Raw genomic sequence first — 7,397 nt, 5'->3', positions numbered from 1 at the left:
ATTAATTTTTTTTCAGTTCTTGAGATATCTTTACTTTTTTTTATTAAGTTTTGAAATCCCAGTGTGTATTTTACACTTACAGCACATCTGAATTAAGACTAGTTAAGCCCTCAATGGTCATTTGTGTGGTTAGTGGTTACCATATTGGACAGAACAACACAGCCTTGTTATTGCAGGGCCAGTGAGTTGGAGAATTGCCTCTTGAGTTGAGCAACAAGGAAAGGCTTTAGCAATACACCATATCATTTTTCTTTTTTTTTAGATTTTATTGGGGAAGGGGAACAGGACTTTATTGGGGAACAGTGTGTACTTCCAGGACTTTTTTCGAAGTCAAGTTGTTGTCCTTTCAGTCTTAGTTGTGGAGGGCGCAGCTCAGCTCCAGGTCCAGTTGCCATTGCTAGTTGTAGGGAGTGCAGCCCACCATCCCTTGTGGGAGTCGAACCAGCAACCTTGTGGTTGAGAGTCCACTGGCCCATGTGGGAATCGAACCGGCAGCCCTTGGAGTTAGGAGCACGGAGCTCCAACGGCCTGAGCCACCGGCCAGCCCACCATATCATTTGTGTGTGTGTGTGTGGAATAGAGGGAGAAGGATGGAGGGGAGAGCATGTGGACACTTCCTTCTTCAAGTTTGGCTGTGGTTTTATAATGGATGGATCAGGCTACCAATACTCAAACCCAACACTGGATATTAACATTACAAAAAAAAAAAATCCAGACATTTTTAAGTGCCTTCTGACAGATGAACATGACATCACCCAGGAAGTGTCCTTACCCCACACTGAACCTGAATATGACCCAGCCTCTAAATCTATTAGTTTGCAGGACATCCAGGGGACAGAAGAACATATTCAAGGACAGCAAGTGCAACCAGTCAAATCAGACTGTGAGAAGAAAGAAAGGGAATGGGAAACTGTCATAGAATAAGACTTTAAAAAGTACCAACAAAACGCAATGCACATATCCTGTTTGGATTCTGACTTAAACAAGCCAACAGTTAAAAGACACTTATAAGACAATCGGGGAATTTGGAGATGGGCTGGATATTAGATATTAAGGAATTGTTCATTTTTAGGTGTGATAGAGGTGTTATAATTATGTTTTTTAAATGAACCTTGTATTTTAGAGATACATATGTAAGTATTTATGGGTAAAATTATATGATGTCTGGGATTTGCTTTAAACTAATTCGGTGAGGAGGGAGGCAGAGAAAATAAAACAAGATTGGCCATCTGTTGATAATTGCTGAAGAATGGAAGAATGGTGAAAGGTACCTGGAGGCTCATTATACTATTTTATATTTGTGCATGGTGTAACACTACCATAATCAGGTTTTTTAAAAGGTGTGTGTGTGAGAAAAGAGAAAAGACGGGAAAAAGATTTTTTCCTTTAAGACTGGATGGAGCTCCATGAACAGGCTGGAGAGCTGACAAGGGATGGCAGAGATGCAGGAGAGCCGGAAGGCGGCTGAGCGGCCAGGACATACACAGTGGTGGGGGTCTCGCTTTTCCTGGAGTAAGGGACTGCGTAGCCTCCACAGCTGCCCTAACTTATGCTCTGACGGCTGTGGCTCCTGGGCCAGAACGTCGGTCCCTACCCACCTGTTAAGATCCAGAGGTTCGATAGACCGCCCGCGCCTGCGCAGCACACCCTCCTTGGAGCGCGGGGTTGTCTTTACACCCCATAATCCCCCGCGCCGCTCTGGAGGCGCGCTTTCTGAGAGGGCGGCCTCCGCCTCCAGACTTGAGCAAGGTGAGGCAGAGGGTGTCGCCTGGCCTTCTGGGAAATGCAGTTCGCACGCCAGGCAAGGCCCACTGTTTAACCCGCCCACGAGACTACGGGAACCACAATCTCTGCGCGCGCAGCAGCTGAGCGGTGTGTTGCTGCCCCCACGTGGCGGCTGAGCAGCCTGGGAGTGGTGCTGAGAGGGGCAGGGATGGGGACCGGGCTGGGGACGCCGAGGGTCGCCCTAGGAACTTCTGGGAAGCCTTTCCAGGGATGAGACTCCCAGACCTGAGCCAAGGAAGGGTGGTAGTGGTGAAGAAATTGGAGGTCGGGCCCTCTACGAGGATTAAACCACAGTAACTGTTATCTGCATGTTATTATTATTATTACTATTACAGCTAGTAACTACAGAGTAAGCACTTAGGTGCCAGACACTGCTCCCTGCGCTTTACATATATTATCTTATTTAATCCTCCCAACAGCCATTTGTGGTACTATTGCCACCCCACTCCCTTTACAGGAATTAAACTGAGGCCCACAGAAGGGAATAACTTGCCCAAAGTTACTCAGCGTCAGTGACTGAGCTGGGATTTGAACCCAGGCTGTAAATAAAGTTTCGGAGTCTGTGTTCTTTATTATGAAGAAAACACCCTTTGATCACTCTATTAATTTAATCCCAAAATTGTAATTAGCACATGAATCAACTCAAGATGGCAATTAGCATGTGGATCTCTGAGTTGGTGATTTCCCACATATTCCTGCCCAAGTTTGTGATGTAGCCCAGTTCCAGGACAGAGTTGACAATCAGCATAGATTTATAATTAGCACAGAAATCAGCACAGTTTTGTATTCATAGGGACCAGATTTCTGATTAGCACTTGAATCAGCAATGGTGTTAAGAGCTGGAATCAGGTTTCTGATTAGTACCCAGATTTACACTCAGCGATTATCTTCATGTTTAAAAAGCCATATCCCCTTTTGACCCAGGTGACCTCTTCAAATGTTGCTCCATCCCTCCCCTGAACCCTTACTGCCACCCCCATGATCACTGATCACTGGCTGGCAGACTTGGTGGCTTCCTTGTCCCACCCCTCTCCCCCCTCTTGTTCATAGTGGAGTATCACAGTGACAACCTCAGGTTCAGAAATTACCTGTTCTTCAGTCTTATAAGGAGACATAATTCCAAAGGACTGTGTCTGATTCACGGGCATGTTCCCAGCATCTGACCTGGAACACAGTAAGGGCTCAATAAATGCTTAGAGTAAAAGCATTGGAAACTCACCATCATCCTTCTGCACTGACATAGATTTATCAAATCAAGCCAGATTCACTTTGCCCTCAAAGGGGTCATATTTGTGATCAGCCACTCCTAAGGCAGGGGCCAGGATAGGTGTGTGAGTAGTTAGTGTGGGGCTAGGAACTTCTCCGTGGAGCAGGGTTTGGTGTAGTGGATGAAAGAAGGTCCCACAGCCTCTTCCTGCGGCTGCCTCTCCTGAGGTTGAGGATCTGGTGGTGATTGATATTGAACCCATTATAACCCACACTCTCTTTGCATAGTCATGACTGAGAGGGAGCTGCCGAGCCTGGGAATATGTTCTCAGCCTCCTTGCATCCAGGGTTGTCATGTGACTAGTTCTCTCCAATAAAATATATACAAAAGAGAACTTTGCAGGTCACTTCTGGGCCAAGTTTTTTTGTTTTGTTTTTAAAGATTTCTTTTTAATTTTTTTTTATTGGATAACTGTGTTTCTCCAAGGCCCATCAGCTCCAAGTCGTTGTCCTTTAATCTAGTTGTGGAGGGCACAGCTCAGCTCCAAGTCCAGTCGCTGTTTTCAATCTTTAGTTGGGAGGCGCAGCCCACCATCCCATGTGGGAATTGAACCGGCAACCTTGTTGTTGGGAGCTCCTGTTCTAACCAATTGAGCCATCCGGCTGCCCCTCGGGAAGTTCAGCAGCAGCTCGTTATCTTCAATATTGTTGTGGAGGGCACAGCTCTCTGGCCCATGTGGGAATCGAACCAGCAACCCTGTTCAGTTTTTCAGAGCTCACGCTCTAACCAACTGAGCCATCCGGTCACCCCCTGGGCCAAGTTTTTTAAGAAGTTGGTGAAACTTCCCCATCCTGTCCCTTCCATTTGCCAGGTGGAAGTAGATAATTCTGAGCCCCAGAAAATAATGAGGCACAAAATTAACAAGTATGGGATATAAATCACCAGATGGAAGACAGCTGCCAACCAAGCAGGATATATGTGGCGAGAAATAAACTATCGTATGAAGTCATTGAAATTCAGGGGGTTATTTGTTACAGCAGCTGGCATTATGCTCACTAATGCATTGACTTTTCCTCTCTGGGCCACTGATATCAGTAAAGCTTGAGAATCAGTCATTCTGTAAAATGAGCCTCTAACCCACTATTATATTGGTCAGGCTTTTATATGGCAGGTCTAGACAGTGGCCCAAAGTTCCTATGTTTGCTATCTAAAGTTGTCAGTGTATTTCTCTCTATTCGTTGCACAAATGTACATGTTTCCCCATGTTCTTATGGAAGTCTTCCATGTTGATAGCTGGAAATCCTTAAAGCAGACCCTGAAAGTTGCAGTAGGTCTTCCATTGTGCATAACCTCATGCACAGGGTCTGTGTTTGCCCTGGAGAAGTTGGTGCTTGCCTGGGACCCATCAGTCTGATTTAGGGTGATTAGTGTATGTGTATGGGGGATGTACTCATCTCCTTACCCCTCTTTTTTGACTCTTTCGTATGGGGGTGCACCTTTAGGCCTGATCTTTAAAGTGAGTCCCTAGTCCTCAGTACAGATTCATGTGTTAATTACAAAGTTGAGCTAATTCCAGTTAACCCCATTGGCTGTACTTGAGTTGGTGAGTACTACTAGTTGAGGATAAAGGGACACCACCTCCATCCCTCCTTGCTTTAATGCCCACCTTGACTCGGAAGGGCCCTAAGTTTATTTATAAATTGACCTTATTTGGGCAGACTGCATTGATTTGAGTGTATGTGCGCACATGTGTGCATGTGTGTACCCATCCCTTGCAATTGTTTGATATGACTGAATATGTTTCTTGTGTGTATATGTGGGTGTGTGACTCACATGTGCGTGCAAGAGAGAATCTGTGTGCAGAGTGTGTTTCTGCACATGTTCCTGCTCACGTGCCTGTGAGTCTGTGTGTGTTTCAGAGGTGCGTGTATTTAAGTGTGTACTTGTATTTGAGCACGCGTCCAGGTATATGTGTTCCATGTGCCTGTTGTATCCGTGTGTGTTCTGGTGAGCCTCCGAGTATATGATGTGCATGTGTGAGTATGGGTGTATCTCCTGTATCTGTGTGTATTTGGGCATATTCTGTGTACGGATGCCAGCAGTCCTCTTCTCCCCTAGGTTCCTTCAACTCTCTGGCCGTTTAACTTCATTCTTTGTGCAGTGATTGTTTCCATTGCTTATGCCCCATTCTCCAGATGTTGAAATTAAGTAAATGCAGCAATTAAGCAGAGTCTCGCAAACAACCATCCCGCCAGGATCCCATTCCAGGAGCCGATGAGCACATGCACAGTACTATCCAGGCGCCCCAGGGCCCCCAGACTGCACATGCTATGGCATAAGGCTCCGGTGAGCTGCACACAAAATAGAGGGGCCCTTTGTTCACGTGCTTCATTTGTACTTATCATTCAGGTCTCAGCATAAAGGTTCCCACTTCTAGGAAGCCTCTCTGGGGGAGAGAGGAGTTGGACTCTACTTCTGGGGCTCCACACCCCTCTGCTTCCCCCATCAGAGCCTTGAATACTCTGAGCTGTCTGGAGATGTGTCTTTCCTCCCTTTTTGGAACATGAGCTCAGTGAAAGCAGGACCTGGTACTGTCTCTGTCACTATTTTTCTGCAGTGTCATCTAGCACACAACCATACCCAGAAATCTATAGTAAATGCTGAACTAGCATCTTTACCTCTGCCTGTCTCTGTTTCCGAACCCCTCTTTATGTATCTAAATACGTTGGTCTCTTTGGCATACACTTGGGGTGCTAATCCTCTCAATCCATCAGGTTTGGGCATAGCTGTGGTGGACAGTTCCATGCACATTACAGATGTCCCTTGTTTAACCCAGTGGTTCTCAAAGTGTGGTCCTTGGGGAGGTAGCATTAACAAAACTTGGGAACTTGTTAGAAATGTAAATGTTTGGGCCCCACCTGAGACCTACTGAATCAGAAAGTCTGGGATGGGGGCCTGGAGGACTATAGTTAGCAAGTCCTCCAGGTGATCCTAATACGGCTAATGTGTGAGGACCACAGATGTAGCTCACACAGGCAACCCTCCGCTATCTCCTGCCTTAGATCTTAGATGGCTCTCAGTACCAGCCCCTCCCTCCAAAGGGACAATCATCACCCAAGGGGATAAGAATGGAAGGATAAATGCCCCAGCCTCTCTGAACTTTGCAGGGGGTAAGGGGGTGGCGGGCAGGGGGAATGACAATTCTGATATGTTCTACAAGCTTCCTTAATGTTCTCCAGCAGAACTGAGCCCTAGTTGCCCAGAGAGATAACCTCATCTGCACTTTTTGTTCATTTTCTTCCTCATCTGCCTCACTCTGCCCCCTCCTTTGCCCATTACCTGGGATCACCCCCAAATCAGCTAGTTCCACTGAATTCCAATCCCAGTCTGCCTGTGGGATTATTATCTTCAGGTGTTTCCTTCTTCCTCTCCCACCTCCACCACTTCTGTAGCATCTCTGTAACTTCTGCATCCTTTTTTCTGAGTGTCTGCCTAACCAGTATCCACTGTGGAGGCCAGGAGCACTGATGAACTTTGCTAATGATCCGGAAAGGCAGGCCTTAGAGCTGAGCTAATTTTAGCTGCAATTTTTCAATACACATAAGTGGAAGAGGTCAAAAGTCTGTTTTGAAACCCTCAGCAGAGTTAGGAACGCCAGGGTGGATGTTCCTGCCCCCAACAAGGTTGTTTTACTCCTCCATTCAGGTGTGGGATCCCAGGGGTGGTTTGTGACCATCCAGGTTCCCGCAGGGTAGAGCCATGACTACAGGCCAAGGCTGTGTTCCCTTTGGACCAGGGCTTCCAAAAGATCAGGACCATGTTGCTATAACCAAGTTCCCAGACCAGGCTTGTAGGCCACTGCCTACATCCCTCTTTCTGTGACACCATCAACCAGGAGACATGTGGGACCCTATACCCTCCCCTCTCCTATCTTCTCACAAGCATCAGGATAGGCAGATATCACTCATGGTAAGTCATGTATTGGTACAATTCAGTAGGGTCTTCTGTGGGGACAGTGGATGTGAGTAGGGGACAGGAGAAGTTAGTGGACACACTTCTCTGGGTCATCCTGGCAAGCCCCCTGCCTCTGTCCCATTTCCTAACTTCTCCTTTCTCCATGGGATATCTAGTCAGTGTGTCTTGATATCTAGCTTTAATTCCAGAGGGCACAAGATCTTGGAACCAAGTTTTCCCCTTGCAGCCAGGGCAAGGAGTCTTGGGAAGGAACAGAGTATTCCCTCTGGCCTGAAAGAGGGAAGGGTCCAGGTAAGGCAGCTCCATCTGTGGAAAGGACATCCAGGGAGGTGGTGCTGAGACAGCAGGATGGAAAGAGACAGGCTGGGGCGAGGGGAAGGGTTCTGGGATGGAGGGCCACATTCAAGGCTGTGCATGAGAACTGGACACA

Source organism: Rhinolophus sinicus, linkage group LG11 (assembly GCF_036562045.2).
Source record: "Rhinolophus sinicus isolate RSC01 linkage group LG11, ASM3656204v1, whole genome shotgun sequence".
In the NCBI taxonomy this organism is placed as follows: domain Eukaryota; kingdom Metazoa; phylum Chordata; class Mammalia; order Chiroptera; family Rhinolophidae; genus Rhinolophus; species Rhinolophus sinicus.
Note: the sequence above shows the minus strand (reverse complement) of the source record.